The sequence below is a fragment of the Vombatus ursinus genome, unplaced genomic scaffold, assembly GCF_900497805.2.
Source record: "Vombatus ursinus unplaced genomic scaffold, bare-nosed wombat genome assembly UNPS02014768.1, whole genome shotgun sequence".
Classification (NCBI taxonomy): domain Eukaryota; kingdom Metazoa; phylum Chordata; class Mammalia; order Diprotodontia; family Vombatidae; genus Vombatus; species Vombatus ursinus.
Window position 1 is genome coordinate 32,604,430 of NW_020954546.1, and position 13,792 is coordinate 32,618,221.

At 43.2% G+C, this 13,792-nt stretch overlaps 1 protein-coding gene across 1 annotated transcript in view; it reads right to left on the reverse strand.

The window, feature by feature from the left end:
* Positions 1 to 13,792, reverse strand: part of LOC114043116 (E3 ubiquitin-protein ligase rififylin-like) — a 63,472-nt gene extending 49,680 nt beyond the window's left edge. Inside the window, exon 1 of the mRNA XM_027862071.1 lies at positions 13,718 to 13,792. The gene's annotated coding sequence lies outside the window, so the exon portion shown is untranslated. The remainder of the gene's footprint in view (positions 1 to 13,717) is intronic.

Below are 13,792 nucleotides of genomic sequence, written 5' to 3' on the forward strand. Positions count from 1 at the left end.
TTCCCAGCTGCCAAAAGAAATACATAAGGAGCAGAAATTAAACTAATTATGTCAGCAGTCCTAGTGAACAAAACTTTAATTGTATTACAAATCAGCAGTTAGACTGTAACAGAACAACCCAAAGGCCCTTAAAGGGCTCCAACTTACTCAGAATACAAATTACTCCAATCAATGACACAAACGAAACATCTTAGTTACGGTAGGTATATAAGGAGTAAAAGCTCACAGGGTTCCACGTTAAAAATTAATATTCTATGAGAGTACCTTATATCTAAAATTGGATCTATATTATTTTATGATTTACATACTACACTGGGCACCACTGATAATCCTTTTAAACTTGTGCTTTACCAATCAGCTTTTAAAAACAAATCCTTGCTAGAAAGCTTCAACCCACTTAGATGGAAGACTGGTATCAGTAAGTAACAGACCAATCTCTTTGAACCTTGCAGGAAGTAGCTAAGCAATGCTTGGAGGTATCACTAGCAAGCCCCACAGAGAGGCAAGGTCAGAGGGAAAAAAGCAACAGGGGAAGGAAGAGAAAGGAAGGAGAGAAAAAGTTGAGTATGAAAGAAAAAAGATTATAGGCATTTTAAAACAAAACTTATTCCCTCTAGTTTTAAGCAATCTTATTCTTTATTCATTGATTTTTTTCTAAAGGGAAAAATATGATGGGTAAGGTTACCAATTGCCCCATCTGCCACTCAAAGGTATTAGAACCCAACTCAACTAAAACTAGAGATTAGTGACCAAGAGCAATAAATGCATAAAGAATGAAACAATTTTGGTTCTAATTATAGAAATTAAGGATGTGGAGTAAAAATACACGTACATTTTAGATATATCACCTGTCTTAAAATTCATTTATTCACTTCTCTTTCTCCTAGTTCATTACACTGTTAATTCTTCACACTTATGGGATTTTCCAAAGGATCTGGACATTCAGCAGAGGCTTCATGAAAAATCAGGGCACTGGACTAAATGACCTCTATGCCTTCAGTGTGTTCCTCACACACACACAAGGCCTTCCCCCTTGACCTCACCATCATCCATAATATCCCCAGCCATAATCAAGAAACCTATCCTCCTCCTATTTGACCATAACCTTCTGTCATCCCACATCTCTTTATGCCTCACTGCTCCTAAACCTACTCCTGACCCTCAGTGAGACCTCCAAGTAACTCCAACCCTCAGTCTTCTCCCAGGCCATCACCCCTGCTCAGATTTCACCTTCTTCCTTTCCCAATCCTTACTTCATAGTTAGCCAGTTAAATGTTCTCTACTTTCAAATCCTTTGTGCCCTTGTCCTCTTGAAGCTAGATACCTTGCCAGACTCCAACCCTGGATTAGCACCCCAACATCTGCCTCCTCTACCCTTACTAACAACTGCTGCTAAACTGTGAAGCAGAAAGTCAGGAAACTGGTCTGACTGGGTCTACCACAAATTTGTTATCTAACCTTGACCAGGCCTTCACTACTGTAAGGTAATCTTCCCTAATTGGCTCAGTTACATTCCCTGCAGAGACACAGGGCTCTCCAAATCTTCTCTTCTCAAGACTTCCCATCCTTTCAGTTGAAGATCTTCCCTCCTACTGAGAAAATAGACACCATTCCCCTTCTCTCTCTCCACTTGAACATTAATCTACATTCCCTTTTCCTTTAGTCTCTGATGAAAAGGTGGCTGGCTCTTTTTGACAAGCCAACTCTCCTACCCGTACCTTGATCCCATCTCATCTAGTTTCCTCCAGCAAACTGGCCTCACAATCATCCCTGGTTCTCTTTAATCTTCAGTCTCTCCCTATCTATAGGTTGCATCTTAAAATCCTCAAAACACATCCCAAAAGACTGGATCCTAAAATGTCAGCACTTCATCATCAGACAGCTTCTTGCAACTGCTCAAGTATATTTACTTTTCTAGGTTTCTCTGGACTCTTGTATTTGTATTTCCAAGTTCCTATTCAGCTCTGGTCTTTTCATCAGAAATGTTCAAAAGTCCTTTATTCCATTAAAAATACATCCCCCCCCCCCCCCCACAGGACTATACTCAACTTTGCAGAGTAAGTTATTCTTGGTTGTATATCTTTTGTATATGGCCAATGTAGGACTTTTTTTTTTTATTTGTATGTTGAGGATTTGTTGTTTGTTTGTTTTTTTCAACAAGTAGACAGGAGTGGGAGAGAAAAGAACCATTTTTTTAGTTGAAAAAAAGAAAATATAATAATAAGAAGAAAAATATAGTGTCCAAGCTTTTTTTTTAATCATGGTTTTCATGGAATCCAATGATTATTGAATTCTCTTTGACCTGTTTTCCAGTTGTTCTGATATCAGATACTTTTATATCAGATACTTTAAATTTCCTTTTTTTTCCCAAAGTTTTAATTTTGTTCCAATATTTTTTGATGCCTCATGGAGTCACTGACTTATATTTATAGTCTTCATTGTTGCTGTTCAGTCGTTTCCAACTCTTCTTGACCCCATTTGGGGTTTTCGTGGCAAAAATAAAGAAAAAGAAAAGCATATCTTCTATCAGGGAAAAGGCAAGTCCATATATAAGGAACTACAAAGCAAATACCATTTTATTTTGGCAGACTGGGGAAGAGGGAGGGGTTAGTGGATCTGGTCCATCAAGGAAGTCATGCTTGACTTGAGTTTTGAAGGAGACAGATGTGGGGATAAGGTGTGTTCCAGGTGTGAAGGATAGCATTTAAAGGCTCCAACACTGGCAATGGAATGATATGTGTGAAGGACATCAAGTGAGCCAATCTGACTGAAATGTAGTAAGTCTGGAAAGGTGGGCTCAAGGACGTTGAGGAGATGGCCATCCAAAGAGGCGTGGAGTCAACAGCTGCAACATACCTGTGCCAGCAAAATCCTAACGTTTGTAGTAAGCTGAAAAATGATCAAGAAAGCCAATGAGGAGATATCAAAACTGACTTCTACTCCACATCTGAACAGTACAATGCCACAGGACACCCAGACCATTTCCACCTAGGCCTGGGGCTGTGAGCCAAGTCAAGGCAACAGAGTTAAGAAAAGAGTGAGAAGGAAAGAAGTAGAGGCATCAACTGCGGACTACATCTTCAAGAAGTTTAGCCAGGAAAGGAAGGAAAGCTAAAGAATAAGAGTACGGACTCTGAGGGCCTTAACAATGCCCTGAGACACTAGCCAGGGCTCTGAAGACCTAGTGTTCTAGGCCTCAAAGATTCAGAGGCCAAAAAAACTGTGGGTAGAGGTTAGTTAGCACAACAATCTAGGGCTAACCTAAGGAGATTCCACCCCTAAAGAGGATTAGGAGGTAGAGCCTGACCCTGGAACAAAGCCCTGATTCAAGAACTAAAACTGGAGAGATGGGAAAAGCAAAAAAAAAAAAAAAAAAAACACGGTAACAAAAATTATTGCCTATCTAACTGTAGCAACTACATGCAGAGATTGATAGGAAAAAAATGGATTTTCCATAAGGTCTATGCAGATATCTAGAAGAAATAAAGCAAAAGCTAAAAACGTAAAATAAAATTTCTCAAGAACCAGAAAGAGAATAAAAAAGCCTAGAAGAGAAAGTGGTAAACTTTACCCAACAAATGGAATTCCTAAAAACTAGACTAAATATAGGGGCAGCTAGGTGGCACAGTGGATAGAGTGCTAGGCTTCAAGTCAGGAAAACTCAGCTTCTTGAGTTCAATTCCAGCCTCAAACACTTCCTGGACAAGTCACTTAACTCTATTTGGCTCAGTTCCTCATGCGTAAAATGAGCTAGAGAAGGAAATGGCAAATAATTTATAGTATCTTTGCAAAGAAAACTCCAAAAGGGGTCATGAAGAGTCAGACACGACTAAAAAATGACTAAAAAATTATTATTAATCTCTCTCCTGAATTCCAGTTCCATATTACCAACTTACATCTCACCTGGAAGTGCCACCACAGGTATTTTAAATTCAACAGGTCCAAAACATTTAGATTTTCCCCAGAATCCATCCCTAGTCCAAATGTAAATTTCTACCCACCATCCTTCTAGTCACCCAGGTTCATAACCTTAGTGATCCTGACTTCTCTCTTTCTCTCAAGCCCCATCATGGCTTATCGTAGACACTACTCCACACCTTCTCTCCCACTGACCCCAGCTTCTCTTTATTCATGTGACCTCTGCCCTAGTACAGACCCTATCCCTCTTGCTTAGACACTCAAAATAGCTTCCTGATTAGTCTCTCTGTTTCTAATCTTGCCGCTCTCCAAACCATTTTCCATAGATAAGAGTGGTCATATTCTTAACACAGGGAACCCACCATATGAGCCCCATAGTCATTTAAAAATCTTCAAGACATCCTTAATGGAATTTAGGTAGATAGATCCTCAGTCTGGCATTTAAGACTCCCCACATTTGGTTCCACCAACCTTTCACTTCATCTCACTCCCTTTCATGCTCATTTCATTCCATTCCAAGTTGCCTGCTACCTACCCCCAAATATGGCATTCCCTATCCCACGTTAGGTCTGGCATCTACTCCGCCCTCACCTCCCCCAGCTCAGCTACTACCTGCTGCATGAGGCCTTTCCCAATCTCCCCCCTCACTATCACTTCTTCTCCCCTTGAATACTTTGAATATTTTATATTCACTCCATTTACTTACTTGTATATACATGATACGGCCCTCATAAACTTCTTTGAAACAAGGACTATTTCCTTTTTATTCATTTGCCCCAGCGGTTAACACACAGTTGTTTAATAAATGTTTGTTAAATTCAAGTGTGCCTAAGTCTTCATTGCTAACATGCTTCAGTCTTCTTATGGTCACCCCTGGCATCTACGTCTAGCCGGAGGAATGTATGATTCAGACACTGCAGTGTTCTAACATCTTCAGGCATATGGTACCCACTAGAAGAATAGTGGTGTTAAGAATCTAAGTTTTTGCATCAGGAAGCAGTCTGAGATTACTGAAAGCATTTTCTAATACATTTTATTCCCAAAATATAAACGCAGACCCATGAGCTCAGCAAAGGCTCCAATCCAGAATTTTAATTCACTAAATGTAGGCAAGAGGCAGCAGTACAAAGAACATACAGACAACTGGCCTTGGAATGGTAAACATCAAAGAGGAGTTCAAGCCCACCCTTGGTCAAATCCTGGCCGAGTGACCAGGAACAAATCATTTAATCGCTCAACACCCGGCCCTCTTAAAACCACAAATGATCTCCCTTCTCCAAGATCCCCAAGAAGTTTTCCTTTAACGCAGGTTTTCACCATATCAATCCCCTCTCCAATAAACCCCAGTGGCTCCATACAGACTCTTAAGATAGAGTGTCAACTCCTTTGGTATCTAAAGCCTCTCAGAAGCTGGACCGAGCTGCTTACACATCATTCTGTTCCAGGAGCACTCCAGGGTTCAGCCCCACTGTCTTTCTCATTGCGCAAGTCTCAGCTTTGTGCCTTTCTTTGCCCTGGCAGTCCCCCATCTGAGGATCGAACTTGGTGACCTGACCTCACCTCCCCCTCCTCTAGACTCAGCTTTAACACCAAGCCTCCTTCTCTGTGTGGTGCCTGCCTTTCCTGCTCTCACCTTCCCTCCCCCTAAACTCCCTTGTAGTCATTTCATGAACATGCACACGTCTCCCCCCCATAGAAGGCAGGCTTCTGGATAGCAGGGCATACATATTTTTTGTCTTCAAGAGGGCTGCCTGACATAGAGCAGAGACTTAATAAGTACTTATTGATCTGCATTGGTAGAGGGAAGTTCCCCATTGTCAATGAAATTACAAATCTAGACCAAAAAAAAAGAGAAGCGCAATGGAGAGCCACCTGGTGGGTGTAAGGAGACCACAGGATATTTCCCATGATGATGTACATGCAAGGAGCTTCCTAAGGAATATCATCCAGAAAGTGTATGTTCAGAAAAGGTGGGTCAGACATGAGGCACAGTTATCCTACAGGATAGATAACATAAGCACCGCAGCCCACTCGCTACCCTGGTCTCTACAAAATGGTGAAAGGCCTCCATCCAAGGACAGAGTTTCAATGGTAGACTGGTGGAAAAGCACAGACAAAAACCAAAAGAGAAGGCCAGGGGTAGGTAGAGATGAACTGGCCTTCGACTGCAGAGACTGAACCTCCAGGGGAAGCCACAAATCTACTTAAGAATTACTTACAAGGGCTTCCAAAAATGAAGAATTTGGAAAGCTGCCTTGGCTCATTTCAAAATTCTCCCAGTGTGAGAAGTCCCAACATAACTGCCAGAGACAGAACAGATGGCCTGGCCAGGCTGCTGGCTGGCTCAGCAGCATCACTCACTGGTCATTCAGGAGTCCAACGGAGCTCCAATTCCAGATTTTTCTCATGGATAAAGGAAGAGAATACAGTGGCAGCTAGGTAGCACAGTGGATAGAACTCTGGCCTTAGAGTCAGGAGGATCTGAGTTCAAATCCAGCCTCAGACACTTGACACTTACTAGCTGTGTGACCCTAGGCAAGTCACTTAACCCCAACTGCCTCACCAAAAAGAACAAAGAAAAAAAAGAGAATACAGATGAAAGGGGTATCATTCTGACAATCATACAGCAAGCTTTAGTTACCTGGCAAGGTTAAGGAATGAGGTGTTCTGTAGGTTAACCAAATACTCCAATTTTCAAAAATATTGGATAAGGTAAGTTGGGTAAGATCCATCGTAGACTGCTTCAATGATTCACGAGGCATGTCAGGATCTTTCAGGGCCTTAGAGTCATCATGATGAACCTCAGTTATTAATACTGGCAAAGCCCAGAGTGCTGGTTAAACATTTCTAGGTGACAGAATGCTAGCTAACCCAGTTTTTTTGTTTGTTTGGGTTTGTTTTTTTTTTTTTACTGTACAGACAGTTTTCTATTTACGTACGTGGATTTACCTGCAGATGTGGGAAAGGAGAGAGGCAGGAAGGGTGCTATGTGCCATGGAGGGAAGGGCCACCCAGGGTCCAAGGACACTTAGAGGCCAGAGACTGAGAAGCAAGAGCAGGAGGAGGAGCACACAAGGGCTGGGGGGACATGGTACCTGGCACAAAGAGTGAAGACAGACACTCAGGGCACGGTACAGAGGTTGGGGGGGGGCGCAGACAGGAGGCTGCTGTTGTCCTGTTCTCTGCACGTGTTCTGCTTTCATGTAGAGGGTTTGGAGTTTTCTTTTTTTTTGGGAGGGTGGGCCTGGCAGAGCATTGAGCCTAGGAGCAGGTACAATAAAGTTAATATAAGTGTGGGTTCCTTGGAATGTGGATTTCTTCCAGAATTCTATAAAGCAGAATTTGCATAATGTGACTTTACCTAAAGCAAGAACTGGCTATACCAAGAGACTCAAAAAGTTTTCCCCATAGGAAACTTAAAGTTCATGTTTGGCTTTAAAATAATTAATAAAAAGGAAAGCTTAAAAGCACTGAAATGGAATCTTAATAAATTACTTTAGTGACAAAACAATAAAACTCCATAAATCAGCAATGGGGATTATTTACTTTTGAGATGGAAAAAAAAAAACCACACCAAAAAACAAGGGAACAATGTAGTAAGAGAATTCAGGCATGTCAAGTATAGTGAACACCTATTATCCTCCTCCACTGAGGAAACCAGCTTAAAGGAACCCTGACACATCTGGATGACACATAATCAATTTCCAGACCATCAGGGCTGTCCACCAATGGGCAACCAAAAGAGCCACTTAGTGATTGGTCTTTTCCTCTGGGAGAATGGGGGAAAGACACTACAGGCATAGGTAAAATCTTACTACTCTATGTGTTCTTATAATAAAATTTCCTGTTACAAAAGAACTTCTAACCAGATGCATTCCAAATGCTTCCATCACAACAAATTTCAACTGCAAAAAAGGGGCCATTCTCTTTAATCGTGTTAAAACAATATTTCCCCTATTAGCGGTTACATAATTCTCTGGTTTGTTTTTAATACATCATTCTAGAAATGTAATCCAATAAAACTTATAATAAAGCATCAACCATTATTACATGGATTTGGATTTATTCTGGGGGAGGCAAGTCTGGTCAAATTCCAAACTGTAAGCTCCTATACCCGGATTCATTTCTTACTTATCTTTATAGTTCTCCGCGGTGTCTAGCATAAGTCAGTGTAAACCATAAGTTAATAATTAGTTAACAGAGAGCTGGACTTAAAAATCAGAAAGACTTGAGTTCAAATCCTGACTCAGATACTTCCCAGCTATGTGACTATTGGCAAATCCCTTAACTTCTCTATTCTTCAGTTTCCTCATCTATAAAATGCAGATAATAACAGGAGCTACCTCCCAGGATACTGTGAGGACCAAACGACATAATATTTGTATAGCTAGCATGTATATAGAGCTTTAAGCAAATATCGTCTCATTTGGTCCTCACAACAATCCGGGAAGACAGGTGCTATTATGCAAAGTCCTTTGCAAACCGTTAGGTGCTAAAGAATAACTATTATTATTATAAAAGGCCAAAATAATTGGTCTAAAACAGGGGTCTGCAAGCTATGGCAGACCTGTTTTTGCATGGCCATGGTTAAGAACAGTTTTCACATTTTAAAACAGTTTTATTATATTTTAAAATGTAAAAAACTATTCTTGGCTCACAACAAAAGCAGGCCAAGATTTGGGGCCTTTTGGGCCATAATAATAGCAGTAGTCATTTCTATCTCCCTGCCAGTTTCTAAATTCTATTCACTTCAGCTCCTGTTGGGGACAGAGCTTAGGGTGAATCTTAGCCACTTACTGGGTGACCTTGGACAAGTCACCAGATGCCTCCATTTCTTCACCTGTAAAATGAAGAGGGAGAGGAACAGATGACCTCTAAGTTATGATGGAATGAGATAATAACAAGGGCAGAGTTTTGCAGATTTTCAAGCAAGTCAATAAATGCTAGCATCTATGATCTATCTCATGATCAGATGCTTCAAGATTCAAAAAACACTTTACATATGTCCTCCCATTTGCTCCCTAACATATCAGAGATTCCACTCTAAGTAAAAATTGTAATAGAGAAAATGTATAAAGCAAGCAGTTAATTAGCTGCCCAACCAATACTGATCAAGAATTTTATAACACTTTTCATCCGAAGCAGTCGCAGGATCAGAGGATATAGACTGGAAGAGCCTCTGATGGATGTGGTCCAAGTGCCCCATTTCACAGATAAGAATACAGAGGCCCAGGTAAATCAACTTGCCCTCGGTCCTGTCACACAATCAAAAAGGCAAGATGTGTATGGTTACAATACATGCACTAACTTGGCTACGGTAAGTACAAATAGCTACCAAAGAGATTTTCCTAAAGCACTGGTCTAACCACAACACTCCTTAGTCATTATTAAACTCCAGCGATGCCCTATTAACTCTAGAATCAAATACAACTTCCACTGGTTGGCACTGAAAGTCCTCACAACAAGCCCCCACCTCCCTCTGGGGCTACTTATACCTTACGCCCCTACACGCAACGTACAGGTGTCACAGTCCTCTTCAGGAATGAAGGTCACAGCAGCAGCAGCTGTCCAACTGGCCTGCCGGCTGCTCCCCCTACAAGGCCTTCCATTTCCAGCCTCTTTGCTCCCAGCCCTGACATGTACCCCCCCTCCTCACCCACACTCTCTAAGAACCTCCAGTTTCCTCCAAAGCTACCTTCTCCACAAGTTTCTCAATCCTCCCAGCAACTAGTGCCTTCCCTAGCCCTCTAAAAAAATGACCACATATTTAGATAGCACATACGTGCATATTTACAAGTGGTCTCCCTTCCCCCTATGAATGTAAATCCCTGGGGGTGGGGGCAGTTTCACTGCTGTCTTTGTATCCCTAGCACACAGTTGGCATGTAGGAAACTTGTTCATTTATTGAGAATGAACACAAAAAGAGAGAATTAATTTTTCAGAGAAATGCTCTTCTTTAAATGCTTGTCATTGCCAAGAAACGTCCACAATAGCTGCCATATTGACAGCCAGGTGGTGCCAGGCCTGGGGTCAGGAACATCTGGGTTCAAATCTGGTCTCAGCCACCTACTAGTTAGGTGACCCTGGGCAAGTCAACTCATATGTTTGCCTCAGTTTCCTCAACTGTAAAGTGGAAATAATTACAGCACCTACCTCACAGGGTGGTTGTGAGGATCAAATGAGATAACATTTGTAAAATACTTAGCACATGTAGGTGCCATATAAATTCGTATTTCCTTCCCCCACTCCACTAACCCTTTGCATTTAAAAGTGCTAAGTCAGACTCTACACAAACTTAATTTGCATCAGAAAGTTCTGAACTATATTAAGTCTAAGCTTTCAGAGGCATGTTCTCTTTTTCTGTGTATTCCACTCTTTTAGCAGCTGGTTAAATTAACTAATCAATTAAGAGAATTTACCACCTTGCATTCCAATGTAAACGATCAAGATAACAGCTTTCGGGCTGCTCAATACAGAGGTCTGAAGGGGTCTGGTCTCTGTAATTAGATATAGACATTCAAATGTCTCTTGCAGTATGTTCACATTTTTCTTCAAGCACAAAGCAAGCTTGTGCTATTAGCCACACCATCATAATTTGGAGCTACATGGGGCAAAACCCACTCCATTTGCCACTTCAGAAATACAAAATACATTAAGCACCTACTAGCATAATGGTTAGCATTCTAGACTCTGAATCCAGTGATCAAGGTTCAAGTCTTGGTGGAACCTTGGAGTAACTAGAAACCAGACACTATGTCTGTTGCTGAGGCTACAAAATACAACCCAGTCTGCTGAGTTTCCATGCCACTGCTAAGATCTCTGACTTGCTTCATTTCTTATTTCTTCATCTCCTTTATTTCCCAACATATAACCTTTCCCCCTCCCCTACCCAACCATCCCCTATAACAAACATTTTAATAAGAAAAGGCCAGTTGCCCCACACCAGTGGACACACTGGCCTCATCTGACAGCTCATCCAAAAGTTCACACCCAGAGCCCCTCCCTTCGGCAAAGACAAGGTCAATCTTCTGGACTCTTCTCCAACCTTGGACACAATCTTGACAAAGCACTGAGCTTTCCCCTCCTACCCAATTACAACTTGTGCAAATAACATTCTCCAATCCACCATGGGGAACCACAAAATTTCAGATGCACTTCCCATTTCCTCATGCCCATGAGATCGAGGAGAAAAGTCGAAACTGTCAAACCGAAATTCTCTTTACAAATCACAAACAAGCAGCCTGGCTGGATTTACAATAAGGCAGACATTAAACAGCCAGCATTGCCTCCTTTCTCCCTGGAGACCCTGCCATAACAGGGAGCAGACCATCCACTGAGCTGAGCCCTCTAAGCCCGAGCAGGGCATCGGAGGCAGCAGCAGGAATGTGCAGACGCCCTCCAGACTGGTCTAAGCCTCTAAGAACTCAGGACATGTCTAACTTCTGCCTGGCAAGCTGCATAAACCAACGCATGTTTATTCATCACCTCATTACACTGGATGTTAAATAGAATCCAAAGCAATGGGAGTGGGAAAAAAACATGTGCAATGCACCAATTACATTCCCTGCTGAGAAGGCTGTTCCAGTAATGTTAACACCTCATTCTTTCTCAATGGCACACAGTTTTTGTTCAGAGCAGAATGCTCTGTTCAAGTGACTGAAGAAACAAAAAAAAGAATAAACTCGCTGAGGTTTTAGTCTAGGAACCAAGGCTCTGAGGACAGTCCTGCTTCATTCCCTGCTTCTCAACCCTGAATAGGGCCCTGAAGTGGAAGACCAGTTGTGCCCCACCCACAGCCCGCTTCTAGGGCAGCTACCCACACACCACTCCAAGGAGCAAACGCAGATTAATCTCTAGGAAGATAGTGGACGCTGGTGGGGGAAACCACAGCTCTCCAAAGATCCTGATCGAATCCCAGGCATTTAATTTTCCAAGGTGGTGATTATTCTTTTAAAAAAGCAAAGATAGGGTCCTTCTCAAGGGAAGTTACCTTTAGCTCTACTCATAAACAAGTTACCTTCCCCTACAATCCAACTCAAGGTGGTTCAAGAAGGGTTTGGAGACTATACAAGGGAGGGCGCAAAGAGAAGGGAGCACTTGGGCTTTCCTCCCCACCCCCAGCAGTCCCAAGGGAAGAGAAGGGATTATGCAGATCACCACAAGTAATCCCTTAAGGGTGGGGGGGAGTTTCTTCCCCCTCATTAGAATGGACAATCCCTGAAGGCAGGAAGTGTCTCAGCATCCTCAATCGCTTCCAGGAATGCTTCCTAAATGATAATAGTTAGACTTTACTTAGTACTTCTAGGTGTCAGGCAGCCAGCATTCATACAACTTGCTCGGCGTTAGCGACAGGGCTTAAGAACTGGCATAATACAAAGAATGCTGAAGAATAGTCCCAGCTCCCCAAGACCTCAGTCAAAAAGAGATGACTAGCAAATTAACCAAGTCCAAACAAGCTGCAGACAGGACAAAATGGGAGTATGGGGGGGGGAGCGGCGGCACTGAGAGGAAAAAGCTTTACAAATACTGGGTCATTAGACCCACAGCTTGGCATCCAGATGATGCAGTGGATAAAGTGTTAGGCATGGAGTAAGAAGACTCATCTTTGTGAGTTCAAATCTGGCCTCAGACACTTATTGTGTGACCCTGGGCAAGTCACTTAATCCTGTTTGCCTCAGTTTCCTCACCTGTCAAATGTGCTGGAGAAGGAAATAGGCAAATCACTCCAGCATCTTTGCCAAGAAAGCGACAAAAGGGGTCACAAAGAGTAGGACACGCAAACAAGATACATCATTTAGAGACGGAAAGGACCTTGGAAGTCATGGAGTGACTAAGTGATCCCCTTCATTTTCATACATCAAGAACTACTGCAAGGGCATGACTTGGCCCAGGTCATACCAAGAGTAAAGAGCAAAATAGAGATCTCGATGCAGGTCCCATCAACTCTAAATCCAAGGCTCTCTGAGCTGCTCCACCAAGTGGCTGCCCAGGAGGGTGAGTAGGAGGGAGAGGAGAGAGGGGGAAACAGGGAAGGGGAGAGTCACATAGTAGACACTTCCTAGCTGGGTATCCCTGGGCAAGTCACCAAACCTTGGTGTGCCTCAGTTTCCCCATCTACAAAATGGGGATAACAATATGAGGATCACACGAGATAATCATTTTAAAGCGCTTAGCACAGGACCTCACACGTAGTAGGCACTATATAAAAATGTCACCTATTAGCACGGTGCCTGGCACAGAGCAGGCACTACAGAAATAGTAGCAATTACTATTTAAAGACCTTAACACTGTACCTGGCACACAATAGGCACATATAGGGACAGGCGCTATAGAAAGGTTGGCTATTATTATAGAGATTACCACAGTGCCTGGCACACAGTAGGCGCTATAGAAACGTTTGCTAAAATTATTCCCAAAGTCCCATTTGACCCCAGGAATCCACACAGGAGTGGGTTTACATAAGTTTGAGCTCAGGGGGGTCCCTGTGTCGAAATCCCAGTCCGAACCCGGTTATTGTAGAGAGGGTAAACTGAGGCGGGGCGCAGGCAAACGACTCGCTCACGGTCACACGGAGAAGCGAGCTGCAGAGCAAGGCTTCGAACCCAGGTCTTCGGGCTTCAGACCCAGCGGCCGCCCCAAGGGTCTGGGGGTGCTTCTCACTGCCACGGGGACAGAGGGAACCTCCCTCCACCCAGGGTCTCCGGCGGGGGGGAGGGGGCGGGGACGGAGGGGAGATGGGGGAGGGACGCAGGGCTGAGTGGGAGAGCGGAGAGCCCCCTCCCCCGGGTCCACGCCTCACCTGCCACCGTCCCCCGCTCCACCCGCGCGAAGGCGGGGGCCCAGCTTCCGCGTCCCGGTCGGGGAGGGGTCGCTT